Here is a 25192-nt window from a genome sequence, read left to right as displayed (position 1 = left end):
ATTGTAAGCTGTTTCATCGCTGCATAGAACTGCGATGTCCGAGCTGTATCATGTTATTAAAATATTTTTCCAACATTTCACCGCCGGCGATCATCCGTGTCTGCCGGTTGGTATCTGATACATTCTTTATTTATTTGCTGGGAACCGGAATATCAGAGACGTCCAAATAAAAATTAATCATAGTCGGAAAAATGCTGCAGATAAACTTTATTGGTATTGTATGGCATTGTATCGTGGTATCTGTCCACGTTTACTTTATTCCCAAACAATAATATTCACGCCGGGATTGCTGGCCAGACGATCTGTATTTGTGTTTGATCAACTTTTACACTCCGCTGTAAAACGTAAGTGGATTGATTTAGTAGAGGGTGGTAGACAGTTGCGCGCGAATTATCGAAATGAAAGCGAAATGAAAACAATCGTACTGTGAAATCTATTTATCTCTCTACTTTAGTTACATTTATAATTATTCTACGAGTCGTTTTTCAATTCCAATACAAAATCTGAAACTTCATTTTTTCGAAATGTAATGTAATTAAGGTAAATGTTTCAATAATTGACGGTAAACGTAAATATTGTTATTAATCCGCTATACACGTGAAATTTACCTAATATGTTAATTTACTTGTATTATTCAGCGCTTCAGTGTTTCCAAAAAGTCTTATTTAAGACACTTTAAGAAAATGTTTAAAATATTATACAGTAAATTCTCTCCAATTGTCCTTCAGCTTGTAAACAGAAGTGGACAATTTGGGAAGAGGAGACACGATTATTCGAGCCTCGCGACTCGTTTTTATAGTCGCCGATTATTAACAACTGTGCATCTCTATTTACATGTTGAGTGTCGATTGGAGAAAATTTACTATACTTGCGTGTTCCGCACAAGAAATCACAGAAAAAAGGTTTTCAACCCCGTACACGTAGCTAATAATTGGACAGAGGAGGATATTACATACCAATAATATACATATAAGCATGCACATTTTTATGTAAAACGTAATCTGAATGTTAATTTTCAGTTATTCAGCCTGTTACAAGCACTATCAAGATTTCATAACTTATCGGTGCGTATAAAAAAACTCGGTATTATAATAATTATTTGCCTAACAAGTGTACGATCTCTCCACAAAATGTACTTATATTTTAGTATTTTATTCTATGTACTTATATTTTCCACAATTCGAAGTTTTCGCAGCACATTTGCTTCAAACAAATGCAACAGCTTCCTCGACCAAATATGTAAATCGCAATAGCCTGCCACAGAACGAGGGTGTGCCGAAAGCACCGAGAATAGAATTTTAAGAGGGGAAAAAGCCCGCAGAGCATTCACGATTTCGCCAGATCGCGAAAACACCGTTCACGATGGCGGCGCGCATCGCGCGAATTTCCTCGAAAAGCAGCCGGAAGCTTGCGCGAAACGGGGAGCAGACATTCGATTAAGTATTATTGCACTAATCGCTTGATATTCGAGTAAAATGTCGGGCCCAGAAGCGGCAATTACTTTTGCATACGGCCATTAATTGGCCAGGTAGCCGGTATCTTGGACCGACACACACCAGCGTCCACCATTTGCATGCATTTCGGTTACCGCGTAATTCGAATCGGCCCGAACGCGTTGCCCTGATGAGACAATAAAAATGCGTTTCATTAAGGGAAACCGCTTAATTGCCGCGCCGCCCGGACTTAAGTGTATCGGCTCGCTCTGATTTCGGGCTATTTATGCGCCGGGATTACCCGAATACTTAAGCGACTCTCTTTTCGGCGATGCTGGAAGACGGTGTTCGAGTTTTTTTTTTCTCGGAACGATCGCCGATCGGAGGATCGTTCGACGAGACGAAAAAACGAAAAACGGCTCGCGAGGGATTATGGGGGTGAGGTATTAAGGGCTGCGCGTATTTTCTGCGCTTCATTTCGGTGAACGCTTTAAGCCCGCTTAAATTGTAAAATAATATTTTTTATCGGGGCCATCTGGGTGCTTAGAAGGGGTGCTTAACTTGTAAAGTCGCAGGTGTTGCACGGTTTTATTTGAAATTCTCGGACAAACTGCAGGGATGATCGTGATTACGTTAACAAGCTCGTGGAAAACGCGATCTTGCGGTGAAATTTCATACCGCAAGGAGCGGTATTTAAGCTTCTTTTCCTTATCCGGTATTTATTTGTACCTATTATTTACACAATATTAACAAATGGGAAAGAGATTTCTGGAAAGAGATTTTATTGCAAATCTATGGCGCAGTTGAAGACTTACAATACTTTTCGAAATATTTGAATTCTCTGTAAATGATTCGTTCAATTAAACGACTTTCCATTTTCAATTTAGCCGACTTCTCGAAGCTTCGGTCTGATAATTTTCTTCGCTGGTTTAATCATTTCCTCATTAAAACTGAAATTAGAATAGAACAGAAATCAGTGTGAAAACATTTTAGTGTTGCGAAGGGCACGATTGTGGAAAATTACCCTGGAAATCAATCGATTATATATGGTTTAAGAGTTAAGAGTTAAATTAGGTCAAGAGTGAATTTTAGTTCCAGTCTTCTTACTATATCGTTTCTGTTTAAATAGCGATGGAATCGCGCGGATTTGTCGAGATTGAAGGGACAAGTCGCACGAGTCGTGAAAAATGTAAATACAAGATGCTATCGACAGGCTGGCCCGACCTGGCGAGATCAACAAAGCCAGGAAGATTGAGAGAAGAAAATAAGGTAAAGGTGTTTCTTGCTACTGACATTTATCAACGAATGTGCATTTCATTCAACGAAACGTATTCTTCGAGATTTAAATCTTGCGGAGAAAGAATATTAATGTTGCAGTAATAATAATAATAACCTTGACATGTTTTTCTTTTTATTTAAACAGAGTGTAAGCAGCGGTTCGGGTTTTCTGCGCGGAGAGGATTTTTTCAGGCAGAAAATTAGAGCTTCGGGCGCTGTTGAATATTCATACATATAAACCGGCCGTAAGTTAATAAATTCCCTTTGTTTTCTATAAACAATATTCAGTTCGCGGACAATGAATTAAGATGCGCGTGGGGGGGGGGGCGTGGTTGATTAAGGCTTGCCAATCTTATTATCCCAATAATTACGTCGCGCAAGGTAGAAGCATTTTAAAATGGCGACTTTATGACGGCCTCGTTTGCAAACATATTTTAATTGCAAGGTTGCCGGCATGCAGGCCCGGCAGCTGCACGACGAAGCAATGGATCCCGGATCAAAGTGCGGTGCACAAACGGAACATAATTAAACGAGGAGATTTCATTTTCGAGAAAAACGTCGGTCCTCAAAGGGTTGCTAAGTGGCGTTGCAAGCTTAATGCCGGAAAACTGTTGGAAAATTGATCGAGGTAAGATACGCAACCGTGTCGGCCTTTGTACCGAACCCCCTTCATTTTGCATTAAGGATGCGAAGGCTTTGTGACTGCTGTTTTCAAGCATGCCGCGTGCTGACTGTTCGCGAAATATTGTCACACAGAATCTTGCTCGGTTAATTACTTCGTTCATTAGCAGTCGCGCCGTCCTTTTTATTTATGTCCCGAACTTCGTTACCTTAATTTTTCGAACAAGCGTTCCCGCTGTTATCCTATAGAATTCGTTAGCGCAGGAATATACTTTCGGGACAGTATCACGGATAAACATCGCTCTCTCCTATTTTATTGTGAAAGCTTTTCGACAACTGTCTGGAAATGCAATCTCTTTGTCGTTCTGCTCGCTCGTATAACCTTTGTCTTTGATATTCCTTTAAATTCCTAAACTCAAACGATTCGACCGTATTATGCGTTAAATCTTTTAACCAAGCCACTTACTTCGGCACACGGGAAATTAATTAATTCGAGGAAATAACTCTGCATTAAATCGCAGAACTCCGTGCAAACTTAAATATTAGATTAAATGGAGAATTTTTGTTCTGAAATTTAATTTTCGTTGTTAGCAGATTTCATTCACGAAAGATAAAGCAAACGATTCGTTGGATTTCGATCGATACAGTTGCATACATTGTTCAGTTACAAATGTGTAACAAAATAAAATCGATAGAAAATTTTACTTTCTTTAACAATGCAATAAATGAAACTCTTTCAATTTCAATGAACATGATTGTCCGTCACGTTTGCACTTTGAATGTTCAAAGATTCTCAATATAATGATCAAACATTAACAGATTGTAGATCTTGGTGTAAAATAAAAATTGTACAAGTGTATAATAAATCGTATAATTGTATAAGAAACAGAAGTTAAACTGAAATGTATGTCATCTTTCAATCGTTTCTGTAGATCGACGACAACATAATAATACCTGAAATTCATCTAGTTCGTTTTCGCTATAATGATCAAAAACATTAACAGATTGTAGATCTTCGTGTAAAATACAAATTATATAAGTGTATAATAAATCGTATAATTGTATAAGAAACAGAAGTTAAACTGAAACGTATGTCATCTTTCAATAATTTCAGTAGATCGACGACAACATAATAATACCTGAAATTCATCTAGTTCGTTTTCATTGAAAATCCGCGGTCCAATAATCGCTATCACGTTAGCCAAACCAGCAGCGAGGATTCAGTTGGATAACTCTGCCGGCTCTTCGGGAAGTTCTTGGATGTCTCCCCGAAGACGAAGAAAACGTCGCGAACATCCGCGGCTATGCGTTGACCCTAGCTGTTAGTTAGCACGTATTTCACTGCACGTATTAGGGGTTAATACGGGATTATGGTTATGGCATGAAAACGATAGAGTCGGAGAGAGAGAGAGAGAGAGAGAGAGAGAGAGAGAGCAGGGTGTACGAGGAAGGACGAGGTAAAATGAGGAAGAACGAGCACGTAACAACTTCATTAAAAGACATAGCACCGGCGCGAAACGGTAGCTCTATCCTGGCCCGGGGGCAACAACCCAAATAGCGTCGAAAGTAACGTGGACCGGTCGAACGATCTATCGAATCCCGGCCATATTTACGCTCACGCGAGCCGGTGTTGCGTGTACATTACCGGTCGTATAACTAATGTCAGCATTGCGGTGATAATTAATTCATCGATCGGCAGGGCGCGCGATTATTTGCACGACCAATTGACACCGGCGTTCGAATAATTTAAATATGCCGGGACAGGCAACGCCAGACGATTAATTAAGTTAGAATAATAGAGGGACGCTTGCTCTCGTTGTCTAATTATCAGCCGACCGATCTCGGCGGCGATACCGAACTTTCGGTCGCCGCTTTTTCGGGATCAGATAGAACAACGTTTCTCTGATTCTAGCGCACGGTGCAACAAATTTGGGGCATTCGAAATGGAAAAAACTTGTCGCTCGTTTCACATTCTGCACAATTAATTTGAATTTTGTTTTTAGAAACGTGGCAACTTTTTCGCGATAATTACGAAATAATGGGAACAATGGAAGAATTGCTTCTTACGTCGTTGTTATGCCTACGTTTAAAGTAAAAAGCGATGCAAGTTGTGTTGAACAAATGATTGTACTTCTTGATCGTGTTCTTAACACTAGATATACTGCGTGACTGACATGGACTACTTCGTAACGATGACAAAACTGAATTTATTTGGACTTCTCACAATTTTGATTTTGATGTATGCTTGCATGAAAAGAAATTTCTTCGAGCATTCTCTATGAAAGAGACTATTCAATTGCTGCACATAAAACGTCGAGTTTTTATTATGTATAAATGATTCCCTGATTACGTCTAACACTGACGTAATCATTTTTAGAGTTTTACCGCGTGTTGTCAGTGTTATATTTTTTCATGAATATTTATTCATTTTCCTTTCTTCCAAAACGATTTTTTCAAAATTCTGTATCCTTGCCATTTATTTTCAGTTTCGTATGAGTACGAATTTTGCGAATTTTCGCGCAATTTGTTTATAAGCCGATTTTATTCATTCAAAAGATCAGAACAACATATTATATATATATATATATATATATATTTACGTATTATATATTATATATATTTACGTATTATAAACTTGCCGGAAAAAGTGTATCGAAGCGAATAGGCCTTGCTTTGTAATTAAATGAACATCTTTCAAAAAGAAGATACGAAATTTGTACTATTCTTTTAAAAATTCGACGGTTTATATACACAGGCCAATATTAACCGTTTGCACTCGTGTAGCGACTCTGAGGCGCCGCTAAAAATTGGTATACTATTTTTCAAAATCATTTTAAAAGCATCAGACTCGTTTATATTTTTAAAAAACTATTAAAATTGCATTGTACTTGTCAATAGGCTCAATTTCATATGCATAAATCGCAATAAATTATATAAAATAGAAATACTGTAGATCAGAAATCATGTTTTGGATTTCGAATTCAAATAACTTCGACTGCAAAGAGTTAATAGCAGAATAAAATAGCAGAATAAAATAGCAGAGGAAAATTTTGAGATCATATTTCCTCGGACTCTTCTAATTAGGATTGTATACTTGTAATGTGACAATTTAATCATTAAAAAAATGTACCAATGCGCTAAACTAATTTATTGTCTCTGTTCCCGATGGACACACCAACGGAGACACGTCAGTTTATTTGCACGAGTATTTTTTCCTAGCCGAAATGCCTGTTTGTTCCATTTTGCGGCGGACCAATTAGGAGAGTTTCCAGATTTCCCAGGGTTTCGCCGGTCAATGCGACGCCATTTCGCGGAGAATAATTAGCCAGGTCAAATAATTGCGAGCGACTGTTTGCAACGACTACGTACAGCATGTCGTTTGCGTTTCAGGATTAGTGTTAAGCCCCTTTGAATTCATAGATTATTTATTAATATGCGTCTGCCCAATGAATGAACCGGCAACCAGACGGATCTTAGTTAATGAACGAGCGTACTTTGCGCACGCGATAATTGATAGCCATAAATACTGGAAAAGACCTTCTCCGGTTTGCAGGGCCGATGAGACGAGCGAATACGATTGACATTCTGGGAGCCAGTGTGATTTTAGTTGAATAAACTGACGGAGAATTTCAAAGGTAATTTCTTGATCGCGATGCTACATTGGTACCATTATTGGATAATTATTCTTGAAAGGAGAATTAATAATGCGTTTGATTGTCCGGAATGTTCGCTTCGTTCTTGATTAATTAACGCTAAACGTACCGAGCTCTAAAAGTAAACTATGTTGCTTTATGACAATGAGTGCCTTTCGCCATTTTCATTATAATGCATGTTTCGATTAAGAAATTTCTTCAAGCAACTTCAATATAATTAATTAATTTAAAATCGATTCAGCAACTTTAAAATTTTAAAAACGTGAATCCTATTATTTTAGCAAGCGTCTCGGTAGATGTAGTATTAAAACTGCTACAGTTTTAATTTATCTCTGAGCAGATAGATAATAGTGGTTATACTAGTTATACTGATAATAACAGTTAATACCGTGACGTATAGTGGAAAGAAACATTTTTGTTAAATTACAATTTAATCTTTATAATGGAATCTTAGATTGCTGACGAAACATTAAAACTGCTCGATAAAACTGCTAGTTTGTGGGCCACTAGAGAAACCGCGAACACTTTAATTTACTTAATAATTTCTGATGATGAGAACAAGAGATATAAAATCAGTGATTTAAAGAGCTGGGCAGTTCCACTGTTAATACAAAATTTCTTCCTCGTGGAGAATCGAGATTGGAAGCCTGCCAACCTCGCGTGCACTCGACTCACTTAAATTTCAATGTTGTACCGTAAGTCTTGATTACTATTTTATTACTCTGCCTTTAATGAAACTGGAAAGCTCACTATAGAACGTGTTTTTGTATACCTTCGTGGAAAAGTTTCGTCAAAAACGAACCGTAAACTAAATTGATTAAAACTTTGCGTCGGTGTCCCACGTTCCTCTAAATAATAGACTATTATCTATTATGAGCATTTTGTTAATTAGAAATCGGAATATTCACAAATTAACAGTCTCGGCGAGAGAGAGAGAAATTTCTAATTAGCTCCAATATTTAAATGATATTTCTGTTGTTAGAGATCAGGGGTGCTACTCTCAAACAAAATAAATGAATATTTCCTTAAATAAAGAGCAAAAACTGGTTACATTGATTCATTATCACGGACTTCTACTGTTACCGTAATTGTTTAATTTATTTGATCACTTCGCACTCGAAGCCATTTTACCTTCATGTTCAGAATATTTTTTTTGACCTACAGTATTTCAACTTTATATGACATATAGCTCATACTATAGTTACGCTTTTAACCGTGTTTGAAACGTAAACAATGTAAAAATCAAGTCTCTTTCAAGTCTCTCAACTCTTTAACACTTTGATCACCATGTCAGCAACCACAAAAACTATCATACAATTAAAGTACATTATCTCACCAAATTAAAATTGTAAGGTTAAAATCCACAGGGTGTAGATCAGACGAAAAAGTTAAAAAACAAGAGTTTTTATTTTCTTTTTCGTCATTCCAAGTAATAGCAAAATTCAAGAAAATCATTTTGGTCATCGTCTAGTAGACTAGTCCCGCTACCATCTAGAAGAAATTAAAATCACTTGGACCAGTTTTAAAAAAGTTATTGCGTTCTCTAAAAGGTGTATGAACACTTTTGTGGGCCACTGTACATATATAGATCCCTCAAACTCTACGGTCTTCGCGAAGACCTCGTCTTCCCATACACGTAGAAGAAACGCATCGGAAATCACGAGCAAAACAACATCGCACCCGGTGCAGATTGCTCGCGGCTGCTCCCTAAACAAGCACGCATCCTCGTCGACACGGTGCTGGCCCGTCAAAGTGTACCGAGGCCACGTGTCAGCGAACAAAACGTTCCGCGTCCGGAAAGGTCTCTTGGTCACTCGGCGTCGCGGTGTCAGTCCCTGGTGAACACTAATTAGCTAAGCTAAATAACTGGCGTGGCCCCTGCGCGCGGAATCTTCGGCGCAGCCGGGTCCCGCGTTATTTGCATACAGTCTCATTAGGCGGCGGCAGTCAGAGGGATAATTTGAATATTGCGCGTTACTCGTGCTGATGAGACGTAATTCGAGCGGCGGCGGCTTTCCTAGCGGAACAATTCCTGCTGTTTCGGGGGTTGCTGGGGGTAGAAGGTGGCTGGAGGGGGGTTACAGAAGGATGTAGGGGTGCAGCGGCCCGGGAACGGCTCCGAGAATCTTGATGAGGTGTTTCCACTGACAGACGGATATCGCCAGGACCCTGCTTCCTCTCTCTCCCACTCTCTCTCTCTCTCTTTCTCTCTCTTTCTCTATCTCTCTCTCTCTCTCTCTCTTTCTCTCTCTTTCTCTATCTCTCTCCCCCGCTCTTTCTCTCTCTTTCTCCCCCCCTCTGTGCGAATATCACCGTCAAAACTTCCGATCTCGCACGCATCATTTACTCGTCTCATTAAACCCTTCGCACTGATGGGCTTCCTGCATCGTTTCCGCGCCCTGCGCAGACGAAGCCGACTCCAGGAAGATGCTGAGGCATGTAGGATGCGTTTGCCGCATTCCTCGCAAGTGATACTCTCGGCGAATCTAGTCGCCGTTTTAGGCAGAGTCGATGACTTGGTAATTAATCCGGGATGATAAGGGCTCGGGATGCTGGGAATTTCAGGTGTCTGTCTCTGTCCTAGCGAATGCTACTTCGGCGGCTGATTGAAGATGTCGGCGGGAGGGCTTGTTGGTTCGAGCAAATTGAGAATCTCGAGCTGTTTGAGCAATTTGTTTCCGATGGTGACTCGTGTTTAGGAAATGTTTAATCAAACTATCTATCTGTCGTTGCTGGAGAAATTTAATTTGTTATTTGTTCTTCTCCACTTGCACTGCGATTTCTTTCTTTTACAGCTACGTTAATCTGCACTTTTTCGTCCGAAAAATCATTTCATTGACAGAACGACTTTGGCAACGGATGAATCAAATTTTGTTCCTAGTTAGAAGAAACTAATGATATTCATATTCAGCACATTTCGTATCAAGTCTTCATCTCGCGTCTGACACGTTATAGCACAAAGGGTTAATCATTTTCCTGTTAGAACGAGACAATTTTTCTATCTTGTATGTCACAACTTGCTTTCATTTCTAGACTTTCATAACAGAAGCTTCAGCTTTTGTTTCAGTTTAGAAGAATGGAATTACATTTAACCCCTTACCGTACCATTTTCTTCATAATTTCGATAATTAGAAGTTTTTCGTAATGTAATAATTCCTAAGAAGAAAAAAGACAATTCATATTTATCGTGTATCTATATTTACTGAAATGTTGAAATATCGATGACAAGAAATCAGAATTTTATTCAGACTAAAAAGAACGGAATAGCATTCATACTTAGATTATTACTTGATTACAGATTACTACTTGAAATCTGCAGCACGTGTCAGACTCGTCAAAGTATGGCAACGGGTCTCTGACACGTTGTTACAATGCAAATGATAGAAAGTACTGGAAAAGTCAACTGGTTTTGACCTGTGTTTTAGGGAACATTCATTATCTTCCATGTATAATTCACGATCAAAATTATAGCTTATACAGAACAATTAGTAGATAGTACAATTTTATGGATATTTTACGCCTACGTTAATATCCAATGTTAAGAACTTGAAGGTAAAAATTGGGAAACGAGAATATTAAACACTACGCATAAACTAAATGACGCAAGGGGCAAGAGGAATCGATCGCCCCTGGCCTCTTCCAGTTTTCAGACTTTTGATTATTATTGGCTGAGTTACACGCTCGGCAAGAGACGTGATTGGATGGAGCGGGCACCCGATCTCCCAATAGAAGTGGATTTCAGGAGGTCACAGAAAAAAGTGGTGGCTATGAACGTGCAGATGGAGGCGGAGCGAGCGGAATATCTCCCTTGTCCGTCTGAGCATCGGACAGTAATTAGACAGTTCGTAGAAATTGATGTTTGTAAACATTATCGCGGGCGGAGACAAACGCGGTAGAAAATTAGACAACTAAATCCTTTGCAAAGATGAATAAACTTTAAAGTCGATTTTCTCGAAAACGGAGCCCCGGATAAAAAAATGTTATGTCAAATTTGTTTCTTATTTTTTCCATGTAGAATCACCATCTGCTCGGTTGTACAGTAATGTCTCCCTAATTGGCGCTCAGATTGTCCACAAAAATGGACAATTTGGGAAGAGGAGTCTTGCGAATTCGAGCGTTGCAACTCGTTTTTATAGTTACCGAATTTCAACAGTTATAAAAACGAGCTGCAAGGCTCGAACAATCGTATCACCTCTTCCCAAATTGCCCATTTTTGTGGACGATCTGAGCGTCAGTTAGGGAGACATTACTGTATATTCTACAGAGACCTCTACAGTAATGTCTCTCTAATTGATGCTCAGATTGTCCACAAAAATGGACAATTTGGGAAGAGGAGTCTTGCGAATTCGAGCGTTGCAACTCGTTTTTATAGTTACCGATTTTCAACAGTTATAAAAACGAGCTGCAAGGCTCGAACAATCGTATCACCTCTTCCCAAATTTCCCATTTTTGTGGACGATCTGAGCGTCAGTTAGGGAGACATTACTGTACTGCGAATTCCGGCCTACTCTGTATAGACACTTTTCAACGTTAAAATTATAGCTAACTTATGCACTAAAATTGTGTGAGGCAACTATGCAAAGCATCCCAGACTACTACAGACAAAGACAGTATCCGTGAACACAATACAATCAAAACCGAACGAAAACAAATTTATACTACTTAATGGGAGTACAACAAAATCCTATGCGGACTTTCGAATTCGTTAGGCACGTACATACGTCCATTGCTGAAAGATATTCTTCCCCAAAAAAGGTAGTTGAATTAAGGTCGCACGGCCTCTCGGATTTATTCTGATTATTTCAGGCGTTTAATTAGCTTTTGGGCAACCGGAAGCGCTTAATTTAAATGTTCCGAGCAGTTTGAGCGGTTTTGTTCGAAAGTCGCCCGAAAATATGCGGGGTTCCAGGCGAAAATCTGAACCGCGCCCGTTTGTTTCGCTGCCGTCCGATTCAAGGGAGCAAGTTAAAAGGGAATTATTCTCGGCGGAGCGTTTCGAGAATCCATTTAGAATATTATACACGCCTAGAACTCGGCAACTTTGTTTACACTTCAGACACTGCCTCTGGCAGACAGACCCGGGGCAATTATTCTCCTCCCGGCAGCCGAGGCCTGGGGCGAAACCGGCTCCGCGAATCAAAGTCCTCGTTTTTCAAATCGTTTCGAGACAGCTGCATCCTTCGCCTCCAACTTTCTTTTCAGACAGCTCATTATACCGCTGTACATTTATCATGGGTTCACGGTGTCGAGTCTATTTGCGACCGACTCGTCGCGGGGGCGCTTCAACTTCAATTAAACCGCGTATTCGAAGACTCTTCCCTTTGGAGTACCATTCAAACGCTTCTTGACAGTCATTGTTGACGCTGCTGCTTCTGCTGCTGCTGCTACTGGTGCGCCCTTATTTTTGGTCTCTTCGTTTCCGCGAAATTGAAACCATCGACAATGGTTCGTTCTTCGCGAAGCCACCGAAGAATAAGTATTCGTGCTCTACGTATAATTAGACCGTGGATTTTATGCATTTACGACGAACATCATAACGTCAAATACGAATACTTGTGAAGGCAGAAGAATTTAACGTCGACGATTCTTATTTTGCATAAAAATCCACAGTCTACTTACAAAGATTCTACAAACCATATGTTGAAAATCGTTATTTCCATGACGAAGTTCGAAATAAAGTGCGAGTCAACAGCCAACAATAATTGAATGAAAATTCGTATTTTACACGACAGAGGACAATAGAATGGACATAAAATAGTATTCTTAAATTTGTATGAAGCTTTTACTGTTTCACATTTTACAGACTCGATTCTGTTACAAATATATAAAATCCAGCATCCATTTATGACATACAATATAAAAATTGCATCTCGCAAGACAAGGCTATTTTATTGGAATATCCATTCTATAAAATATTATAAAATATTATATATAATATTTTATATTAATATAAAATTATAATAAATAAAATTCTAAATATTCTAAATATATTTGGAATATTTAGAATATTATAATATAATATAATATAATATAATATAATATAATATAATATAATATAATATAATATAATATAATATAATATAATATAATATAATATATATAATATATTATAAAATTCTAAAATTCTAGTTCCATTATATTATATTATAAAATTCTAAATAATATTCCCTATAGTAAGCCGTCATTATTATCAATTCGACAAGAAAAGATATTTTGCATAAAATTATCGCAGACTCGAGCTGCCTTGCCGAAGATGTCAATGTTTTTTTCTTCGGTTCGCTGCTTTCATCTTTTCATCACCGACTACGGAATAATATTATATAAATATGCATCTTATTTTATTGAACAAAATTGCATCGCATCCTACACTATAGTGTTTAATATATTCTTACGCATCGTTACACCATTACCGTTGGTCCAGATAAAAGACAACATGCCCGTTAATGAATAAATAATAATAAGATCAAGGTCGAATCCACAATAATTAATATATAATTAATTATAATAGTACAATAATTAATATTAATTAATGTATAATTTCGCAGGCTGCTCGCGCGCGTCTCGCCTTCTCCAGATTTTCTAGTAGTTCGAGGCGCGACATTGTTTCTGCGGGAAGCGGATATTAGCAACAGCTTTTCCCGAAGTTCTGCTCCCGACTCTTGATTCTTCGGTTCCGGTCTTCGTGGATCGTTTGCGAAACCGGGCGCCAGTTCCCGCCGAGTTTTGTTCGAATGAATTGCGGTCGTTCGGACATCCTAACTATTGCATGGAATGGAGGGGCTGACGAGTTCGAGAGTAAACCGCGATACTGCGGCGATATCTCGGTTACTGCGTCAGCGGATCGGTGTTCATATTACAGGTACGACTGGGAAAATCCCGGCACACTCTGCATACGTAATAATATACGTTTATTATTGGCGTCCGCGTTATTTGTTCCAGGCTGCGAAATTGTTGTTCACGAAGCGATAACGCGAGCCACTGCTTTAGAACGGACAGTATGGCCGCGACCGAACACCATGCCCGTGGAATTTCACTTTTATATAAAGCCACGGAGTGCTCGAACCTCGTAAACTCGATCACCACTCGATACTGCTGTTTATATGGATGCACCGACGCTGCATCGCAATGGCGCCCGGTACTGCATTTGTGCACGGCTAGTTAATCCTGAGATCGTGACTCTCAAAAGGCAGAATTTCCTGCACGCGTCCGACGTATGCTTCGGACGCATTTACATTCATGTAACAAATGCAAATAATGCTTTTGTTTTCCTGTAAGCGATTTCCAAATGTCGCGGCCTCTGCGATCCACGTAGCTCGGAAATCGAGGATCGTGTCTCGACGCATTGCGATCAGTTTCAACGTTTACGTATAAAAATGTCTAAAAAATTACCGTAAATTCTGCCTAATTTTCCTTCAGCTTGTAAACAAATACGGACGATTTGGGAAGAGGAGATTATTCGAGCCTCGCGGCTCATTTTATAGTTTCCGATTGTCAACAATTATAAACTTATTGTGAACTAAATTATACAGTTTTGATTACAAGCTCAAGGAAAATTAGGGAGAATTTACTGCATCGCCAATAAGAATTGATATAAAATTTATCTGCTCTTTACTAAATCTAACAACTGCCAGTATGTCATCTCACTATTCGGTCAATGTTTTCTTATTAATATTATTTTTACCGATATTTTGTATCGTACAATTTACCGAATTAATGTCGCGATGACTATAGCAAACGTCGAGAAGGGAGTAGACAGGAAACATAAGACATAGGAAATAATTTTTATTACAAATTATTAAAAGATGTTCTTTAACCTCTCTGATAAAAATAGTGTTAAATAGAAGTGATTAAAAGGTGTCTTTTGTGTGACACGTTCGATAAAAAAATAGTGTTAAAATGTGATAAAAATACTGTTGAATTTCAACAAATAGGTTGAATACAAGAATCAATTTAGCAAATAGTTTTTTATTTACCAGCCGATATGATTTAACCGTGAAGGAATGTGATTTTGTATTTTGTCTTTTCTAATCGTTATTGTTTTTATCGAGTCGAATCGTGTCAGTTAACGCAGACATCACATAAAGGGAGAACATATTTTATACTTTCTTCAATTAAATAAAAGTTCTAGCTGAAAGTTCAAACAGTGGAAAACATTAAAGTTATTTCCATAACTAAATACAATTCAATAGCTATAATAACCCTCTTCATCCAGCTTTTTGTATACACCTTTAATATTCTTTCTTCTTTCATTCGACAAAATGCCGAATACAACTTCTTCATCGCGTTCTTCTTTTAACAATAGCGAAAGAGCAAGTAAATATCGATCCGTGACTTGCTTCACAGAGCACGCTAGCGAACGGGTTAATTCAGACAGCATTTTTCATAAGCATTTCGAACGCGTTCGATAAAGTCCCTGAAACTCGCAGTTCCACATTTTCGCTTCACCGGCGCCATGCATCGCGAAATAATGAAAGCAGCAGCCATGTGTATCCTAACATTTGCATGAACCTCGCGAACGCGCTACAGAATTGCACAAATTGAAACATTAAAACTGCAGCATATCGTTACATCCGAATTTGCACATTTAATTCCAGATTTGGACCTCCCGAACACGGTTTCACGGTTTTTGTCTCGTGAAATGCTTAGCAGCCGAACCCCGGCCGGATAATAAAAATATAATTTACACACGGGAGGAGCTTAAACGAAACGCGCGCAGAGTTTACCGACCAAACAAGCTTTGTACGCGACGCGGCGGTTCGGACGAAAAATTGAACAATTTTAACCGAAAGTCCCGGATGGATTTTAATCGGGAGCTGATTAAAATTTTATCGCCGCTTTCGCGACCGGCTGAATATTTAAACTTTCATTGCCGCGGGCAAATGCGATCGGCAGCCGGATAACGAGTGGCGTGAATCAACAGGGGGTAATTTATAGAGCGCCGGCAGAGGACCGCAACCTTCCTCGCGATTTCGATACAAAGAACAGAAATAAATTCCACCACCCTTTCGTAATACCCGTACGAGTTATTTCGTTTGATGGTGCTTCGCCGCGAATTACCGCGCGCGATATTGCCTCGATTGGTAACGAACATCCGCGAACTCCCGCGAATTAATACAGGCGCGTGAATCCGCGGTCCGGTTACTGAAACTTGTCGAATTAATTGTAACTATCCCGACAGAAACGTTAAAGGATTCTACTGTTCCGGAAAACTGGAAGTTTCTTCATTTTATCGGACTTTCGGGAACTTGAACCGTTACCGTTCCCTTTTTAAGAAGTCCGGATAAAGAAGGGCGCCTTAAATTACCGTTACAACATTGTTACACGGTTTTACAATCTTTCGAACAAATAGAACTGCTGATAACTGTGGTACTTACTGAATTCACAGTTCTTGTTTCATTTTATTGAAAATTTCGTCTCGAAACTGATTATGTGTTTCCCATGTTCTAGCATTTCATGCTTTCTTCGAAGCGTTGCTTACCACGTACTTCACGAATGCGTTCGTTATTATATTATAGTTACATTATTATTAGTATATTATTATTATAGTTATGTATTTACTATTATAGTATTATAGTTATATTATAGTATATTATAGTTTCGTTACTATAATAATATATTAAATTATAGTTAGTAAATTATAGTTGAGAGGTCCTTGTATTCTGTCTCGTAATACGGAAATGGGGAGTTCCTGGGGTCATTCGACGCAACTTTCTCCTTAGCGAAAATGCCATCCGCGGCTTTGTTTACGTGTTATTAACGAAAAACAGTGACCAATGAGAAGCGAGCTCGGCGGGCGCAAGGCGGCCGAGCCAACGAGCGATCGAAGCCCATTTCCGCTCATTGGATCGGCCGCCTAGCGCCAGCCGATCTCGACTCTGTTTTTCGTCACTGTTTTTCGTCAATAACTCGTAAACAAAGCCGTGGATTGCGTTCGCGCCTTGCGGGCGCATTCTTTTGTTTGTGCGCTGGACAAACGTTACGAATCTGTTTTCGAATTTGGCCGTCTCGCTCGACCAGTGTCAAACGCCCGCCGATCGTCCTAGCAACGTCGAAATCGTAACGTGTTCGCGGATGCTCCGATCGTTAACCTTCGGCTCCTACGCAACCATTTTTTCAAAAGTTACAAGAGAGTTACTTACGATGAATGGTGGAGGATCAGTGAATCAAATAAACAGTTTATAATGTCTCGTTTCAAATCTAGCGAGACTGGATCTAAATATGCCAATCTTATCACTATTGTCGCTTATAAGTGTACGCGCGTGCCCTGTAACATAATAATCCGCAAAAATATTGGAGAAGATTTTTGAAGGCACAATAAAATTCTGTGCAATATTATTTTGACAGCCGTCGAATTTTTCAACAATCGTGTCCGTTGAATTCGTACAGAGAAATCGATGTAAAATTCTAACGGCTTATGAGACAAAGAAGGTAACTGTTTTATCCACCGTGCAAAAGAGTTTTATGATAACAGCGGATTTAATCCATTTACGGAAGCAATCGTTCGATCCGTATTTTCGAATTGAATTCCTGACAAAATAATATGTATTATCAGTTTCTGGTATAATAACAAATTAAACACCGTCGAGCTTTCTGTTTTTGGAACAGAAATTAATTTGCGCGAACAGCTGGAGTGAGAGTTTGATTAATCTACGGCGAAGGTTTATGCTGCATTCGCCTCTCTGAATGCGCGGAACGAACGCATCACTCGCTGCTTGCAGGTAAATAACGCGACACGAGAACACCGCTGAACGAGATCGTTCAGAAATGATTAAAATATACAGCGCGACCATCGTAATTCATCGAACAACGTTCAAAGAGCTCCTTAATATGTTTCATTTGCAACCGGATCGAAAGCAGCGCATTCGATTCAACGACTCTCGCGGAATCGACTCCGCGAAAGAAGAACAAGCCCGGTGAAAAACGTGTTTAAAATTCCGCTGGTCGACCCGGAACCGCGAGAAAATGTTCAAAGAAACCCGGCTTTCTTATTATTCGGGCGAAATTCAAGAAACACAGAGAAATCTTCTGAAACATCGTTCCTGGAGGGATGTTAAATTAATGGAAACGTTAATGCAGCATGGGGCCCATTGAACCGATCCTTTATTAAAATATTTCCATACCGCGGTCGGCCGGGAGTCCTTCCGAGAGTCTGCGTAATAAAGTTAGCCGAACAATGGCAACGCTGGCCAACCGTCCACAAACGAATCCCGAGCTCGGAGAGAAAGAGAGAGAGAGAGAGAGAGAGAGAGAGAGAGAGAGAGGAAGAGAGAAAGAGAAAGAGAGAAAGAGAGAAAGAGAGAGAGAGAGAGAGAGAGGAAGAGAGAAAGAGAGAAAGAGAGAGAGAGAGAGGAAGAGAGAAAGAGAGAAAGAGAGAGAGAGAGAGCCCTTTGCTGCGCAAAGGGGCGGAAGGACAGCCGCTTCTTTCGCAGCTCGAAAATTACTGCATTAGTTCCTATCGTTCGAGACAATGCCTGGTGGTAGGTTTACGAGCACGGCCCGGGTGCGGGGTCTTTCCACGGTTCGCTATTTAAAATCCTACTCGTTCGACCGTCGATGTGAGCCGCAAAATTTATTTCGCGGAACCACCGCCCGAAGGTTAACAGGGGCCGCAAATGGAAGACAAAGGACCGAACGAAAATTGGAAAAAAAGGGAGCGTCGAAGAGGAAATCTCGTCGGCCGTTTGAAATCTGGATGCGCCAATGAAATTCGAGACATCTCGGAGCATTTTAATTACCATTCCGCATAGGAACGATCGTTTATGTTTCTGTAAAAATTCTGCCTTAGAAATGTAATTACGCGCGCTGCAGATTTTTCTACATTTGTGTCGCATATCTTAAGAAATGCGAGGAAATGCCGAATAAAATTGATTAATACTACAGTCAAATGTAAATCAATTTGTGACGTGTCCATTGCCATCTTTCCCATAAATTCAAAATGACGAGACGAAGATGTTGTCTTACTTCGATTTTTATGAAACGAGGATTCATAAAAAGTCGCGAAGATGAAATGCAAAATCGTGACAAGGGTTAAATGAGACACTCTGTACATAGGAATGACGCGAATCCGATTCCAAGTCTCGGATGATTAATAAAAGAATCAAGCTACCGTGAAGTCGGGACGACAGAAAAGAGAGATTGCATGCAAGAGGAAACAGCCAGAGATGAGATGAGAAATAGAGTTTGAGAAAGGGATGAAAGTGGAAAGAATCAAGAGGAAGACTTGTTGATAGAGGAAAATTAAAGGCAAGTCGAAGAGAAAACCATTGGACATTGTAAAGGGGTGGTCTTGAGGGGTAAGAAAATTTTTCCAATTCAAGTAAGGCGCCGAGTACGCAAATTACGAACCTACCGTGATTCTGAGATTAATTAAAAGACAATTGAAACCTTGGGAATAAGCAGAATTGCTTTAGATTTAATTTCAGCACGTTGGTTAACTTTCTTACCCCTTTTTCCTGAAAGAAAAGGTAGATTTAAGCAAACACCGCGGACAATTGATTTGTCACGAAAATCACTATAAAGACATTTTCGAAATCCTCTTCCACCATATTCTTTTTCTTTCATCATTATCTTCCACCATTCTCTTTTTCTTTTATTATTATATTTACTATTACAATCAATTCTGAAGTAGAATTTTCAGTAATTCTGGAAGCGTGAGATTATGACACGGGGTACATTTTATGGCGAAGATGCGCTCAGATAAAGATACGAGATACATACTTCTATTATTCGAATATATTGTTTAAGTCTATTGTATCATCACATCATCGTCATATCGTCGATCACTGCATCGCGAATAGCAGAATTGAATAATCTGAAATCGCCCAAAATATTATAAATGAAAAGCAATATTTTAACGAAGTATTCGATACTATTTGAAAACAATATCTTGCGCAGCTTCAGCGATTTCCCGGATAGCACACAACGTCTTCGAGACGTCCATTTTAGTTCCGAACGTCTCGCGATTTACCCTCAGCGTCTCTTCGACATCTAAAGGCGTCTTTTATATTAACAAATCATTGAAAAACCACAAAGCTCTTCCCGTTGGAAATTATTGAATATATTTCTTTACTCGCGCACGCACTATTATAAAAATTGCGAAGAATTTCGATAAATTTACTCTGATAATTTTTACAAGGCGACACGTGCCAGTCCCCGGTTTTTTAGACCCCGGTACGATTAGCGTTGAACGATGAACTCCCAACGAAAAGACGGACGAGTGCAGCTCGCGCGTTCTCCTGCTGGCAAAGCAGGAAGTAGCTAAACAAAGGGGCGGATCGGAAGATCACGGAATAATTGGAAGCTTCCCGGTTCTGCAAACACGTGTCGGTTTCGCGGCGAGCGAGCTGTCAGGCGGCTCGCGGGTCCTCGTGGCTGGAAAATTTTGGTGTAGGTGGAGCTTAACAATTACACGATCTGTTACGCAATTTCTCTCCGGGGATCGAGTATTCGCCGGACCGGGAAATCCATTGGCAAGCCGCTCGTTAATCAATTCTACGCGCCGATTGCGAGGCATTCGCGGCTTCGGTATAAAACGCGGAGTGTTCGGAGGAGCGCAGAGAGGCGGCCGGTTTTCACCGGAACAATTACGCGCCGGCGTTTGCGCGTGCTCGCGGTATATGAAACGCGGATTACTGCGAACTTGGCGGGAGCAGCGGCCGCGCCGCGGGATTTTTCTGCACCTCCGATTTTTAACGGCGATTCCATCGTCCGAGAGGATTCGCGGAAAAGGCCATCGCCCTTTGAGTGCTCGTTAAAATCATCGAAATACATATACATCCGTCATAGCATTTATCATAGCTTTCGAAGCGGTGAACCGAACGCGGATTTCTGCAAATTCGACGGCCACACAATTTTCTGCGCCTCGAATTTTTATTCACGATTTCTTCGTCTGAGTCGATGAGAGTGAAGAGGCTCGTCGAGATGAGCTGAGAGTAAAATCGTCGCTGTGAATCGTTGCGTTACGTCGATGGTTGTGATTTTTTTTGTTTTTGTTTAGCTCTATCGTAACCACAGATCAATGGCCTACTTCGTTTTATGTTGATTATTATTATTATTATTATTATTACTATTATTGTTATTATTAATCGCTCGAACGTTCTAAACAGAATTTGTAAAAATTCCATCGCCTTTTGCGTGATTATTTACTCTCTTGGCTCACAAGCAGTTTAACTTTGAAATCACATACAGTTACTCACAAAATTGAGCGTACACCTTTTAAAACTCAATAATTTCCTAAAACAGGAATAAATGACTCGAATTCTTTTTTAAATGATAGAGGATCTAGTCTAAAATGCCTTTTCTTCAATTTGCTATCACTTGGGATGACAAAAGGAAATACAAATCTGTCGTTCTTTAACTTTTTTATCTGAGCCTAGAACGGAAATTCAAAAAAATGCCTCTCGTCGATCTCGGTAACTGTTGTCGTTGTTATGAGTTACCACAAATTAAAGATGGCAAACGTCGCAGTTTTGTCACGATTTTGACCAAAAACTGGAAGAAAATCTAAAAGAAATTCAAGTCACTTAGTCCAGTTTTAAAAACGTTATTGCATTTTAAAAGATAGGCATTTTAAAATTTTGAGAGTACCTGTACATGCCTATTTATCCAATTTATATATGTATATATAGCTAATTTCAGTGTTAGTCAAATCTTCAGTCTATAATTCTAAAATAAGAAAACGATCGTTTTGACCGCGGTAGATTTAGTATTAAATGTTTCCTTCGCAGAAAAGATTCAATCGCTTCAAATGCGTTAATTCGTTGCTAATTTATATATTCAAAAGTGGATATTTCCTGATTTCGAGTTACTCGTATAAAGAATTGTACGAGAAGTCATAATGTGCAAAGCGGTGGATACAACGGAAATGTTTCCTCGCCGAAATCAATTTAAGCCAACCGCAATAATGCACGCAGTGTTCAGCGATAGGTTGTCGTCGTTCCAGCAAATGAGTATCGTTAAGAAACCGCCGTATCCGACACTACCAACGATTCGCATCTTCATTTAAAACGTTTCAGCGAAAACAACGCTCGCAGTTTCCGTCGAAATATAAACTCGACACTCCCTCGCGCACAGACTCGCAGTGTTGTGCTCATGCAAATCCGTTGTTTCCGGCATCAGATTCTCTGCGGGCAACGATCGCGGATCATCCACATCAAAATCTCCGGTGTTTGACGTCTACATTAAAAACTGTTTTCCGTAACAAATACAATGGAAATTACATGAAATTGTGGAAAATTTGGACGTTGATTTCGTCATTGAGGCCATTCGAAGTAACTTCTTCCTTAGCGAAAATATTGGGTTGGCAACTAAGTAATTGCCGATTTGTTCAATGAAATAAAAATTTCTTTTTACTTGGAACGAAGTTTAATCTGTAATGCATTTTCCATTTTGTTCGATGACCTTTTGCCATCTCTCTGACAACTTGAAAATTCCACGCTCGTAGAAAGTCTGATCCTTTTCGGCCGAAAACTGAGTTAAGTGAGATTTTACAGCGTCATCGTCGTTAAAAGTTTTACCACGAAGGGAGTTGTCCAGGGATCGAAATAAGTGGTAATGCGATGGCGCGAGATCAGAGCTATATGGTGGGTGTAACATCAATTCCCAACCAATATCCATCAATTTTTGCCGAGTGGACAAAGACGTGTGCGGCCTAGCATTGTCCTGCTGGAAAATGACGCCTTTACGATTGACCAATTCTGGTCGCTTTTCCTTGACCGCTGCATTCAATTTGTCCAGTTGCTAATATTCGCGGATAATAAAAAATAACATAATAATAATAATAATAATAATAATAATAATTTTATAGTATAACATTTACGGATATCATACAAATGGGAGTGAGAGACATCTATAACTGAAATCGGCAATTACTTAGTTGCCAACCCAATACAATCCGCGGCTTTGTTTATATATACGAGTTAATAAAGAAAAACAGTGACCAATGAGAGACGAGACTAACTGGTGCGAGACGGCCCAGCCAACGAACGGACGAAGCCCGGTTCTGCTCATTGGTTTGGCCGCCTAGCGCCAGCTGAGTGCTCACCCCTCATTGGTCAGTGTTTTCCGTTAATAACTCGTTAACGATGCCTCGGAGAAAATTTTTGTAAAGGAAAAAGTTGCTTCGAATGACCTCAGTAATCTCTAACTTCCCGGAAGTACCATAATTAAGCTCGTTGGTCCAGCCGCCTCGCGCCAGCCAAGATCGCCTCCCATTGGTCAGTGTTTTCCGTTAATACCTCGTAAACAAAGCAACGAATTGCATTTTCGTTAAGGAAAAAGTTACTTCAAATGATCCCAGGAACCTCCCACTTCCAGATTGCGAGACATTTTTGGGTCACCCTGTAATTCACTGAACCTCGACGTAACCTACAATCGACCTACAGTTGGTCTTCAATACAAAAATACAAATATAATCAAATACAATCTTATCAAAAATATAATAAAAAAATAAAATATAAATACCAAATACAATCTTCATTGGTCAATTGGCTGAATTGCTCTTCAACTAATTACCAATTAAGGAAAGGGCACAGATGACCTCGGAAATGGGTCCTAGAACCCACCGATCGGTGTTTTTCCCTGTGCTGAAAATCGCTGCTCGCACAGGCAAGCTGTTGAACAGCTTTGCTCTAACGTCTGAAAAAGTTCAAGTCACTATGTCGAATTTTTAAAAAATTGTTCCGTTTCGAATGATATTGGAATACTTCCGAAGCGACTGCGGATAGCAAATTCTCAGTATGATCGGTCGAAAGAAAGAGAGAACGAGTTAGGGAACTGCTTAGCAGATGAATTATAAGAGTCGTAAACGGTTGGCGCGATCCGATAAATCATCCGAGCTGGAGCCCGTTGTTCGAGGTTTTACCACATCGATTAACCGGATCGTTTCAATATTCAAGCCGGCCCGGGCGACGACGGCCCGGTAAAAATCTCCTTAGAATTCGCGCAAGCTTTGGCCGAGCGATAAAAGCGGGTCCTGTCATTATAAATTTTCACGCGACAGCTTCTCGCCGGCTATTAACTGGCTGCTTTTAGGGCGACAGCTTCTACCCGGCCGCTATTAACCGCCACGTCCTTTTACTTCATTCCAAGCTACCCTCTAATTTCGCTGGGTCACGTAGTTACAATTCCGAGGCCCGTCCTCGGAGCTAACGACAGCGGCCGTTCTCCCCGCCTCGCCCTCCGCCGTCCCCCGCCACCCTCGAAGGTCATCGTCTCTAAGGGCTATCGCCGTTGTAAACCACCCCACTCCAGCCACCACCCGCGCCAAGAATCAACTTTCACTCCGTTTATTTCCGTTTCATCCCCCCCCCCCCTTCGCATCCGCCCCTGTTTGCGGCGTCCTCGTCTCGAGTCTCGAGTTTTTATTTGTATTTCTGGAACTCCGTAGACGTCGCTGATGACGTTTTCATCCCCAGTTTCTACTCACGCTCTGTAGCACGTCTACTTTTGATCGATCCTCTTCACAGTTCTATCTTTCTGTTGCCTATTTTTAGCACAGTACTCGCACACTTCTCACTTCTCATCGGGCTACAATTCTCATTTGCTTCGTTTATTTGGTCCATCTTGTATACTACGTTCCGATCAATTCTGCTGACCTAATTTTTCTCTGCGCCACAGTCTTCATCTCTTTCTTAAATACATCTGCGAACGTACATTCACTTTCGTTTCTTTATTATTATACCATTTATTCTTAATAAAATTATCATACTTTCTTTTTAGGAAGCTCACTTTTCTCATTTATTTATTTCAGCTTTTATACTTGGTTCTGATGAATTTTGCTGATCCAGTTTCTCGCTGCACCAAAGTTGTGCACCGTACGTTTTCATCCCTTTTTTCAATACGTTTGTTAGCGTACGTCCAGTCTTTTTATCCTCTTATTTTCCTTTTATTTGTTCTTAATAATATCATCTTACTTTTTTCTCCTTCCCTTTTCTCTTGCAATGCTTACTTGTTTTGTTCACTTTTTTTTTCTTGTAGATCTATTTTTGATTTATTTTGTTGTACTAATTTTTCTTTGCATCACATGTTTCACTCTCCTCTTCAATAAATCCGACCATGTACACTTATTTTTGTTTCATCCAGTCTTAATCCCTTGACATACCACTTTCTTCGCAGTTACTGCGATTAGAAATTTTTCGATTGCAATCACAGTAATGTCTCCCTAACTGGCGCTCAGATTGTGCACAAAAATGGACAATTTGGGAGGAG

At 39.8% G+C, this 25192-nt stretch overlaps 1 protein-coding gene and 1 long non-coding RNA gene across 2 annotated transcripts in view; one reads left to right on the top strand and one right to left on the bottom strand.

Annotated features, from left to right (window-relative positions):
• The window catches only part of LOC117227649 (neural cell adhesion molecule 2), a 634847-nt gene that overhangs the window by 449004 nt on the left and 160651 nt on the right, over positions 1-25192 (bottom strand). The gene's annotated exons all lie outside the window — the stretch shown is intronic.
• On the top strand, positions 1139-4235 carry LOC117227651 (uncharacterized). Its single transcript, XR_004492119.2, has 3 exons — positions 1139-2702; positions 2857-2956; positions 3157-4235. It is a non-coding gene; the product is annotated as an uncharacterized LOC117227651 (long non-coding RNA).

This window comes from Megalopta genalis, chromosome 8 (genome assembly GCF_051020955.1).
Source record: "Megalopta genalis isolate 19385.01 chromosome 8, iyMegGena1_principal, whole genome shotgun sequence".
NCBI lineage: Eukaryota > Metazoa > Arthropoda > Insecta > Hymenoptera > Halictidae > Megalopta > Megalopta genalis.
Note: the sequence above shows the minus strand (reverse complement) of the source record. Positions and strands in the feature narration are given on the sequence as shown.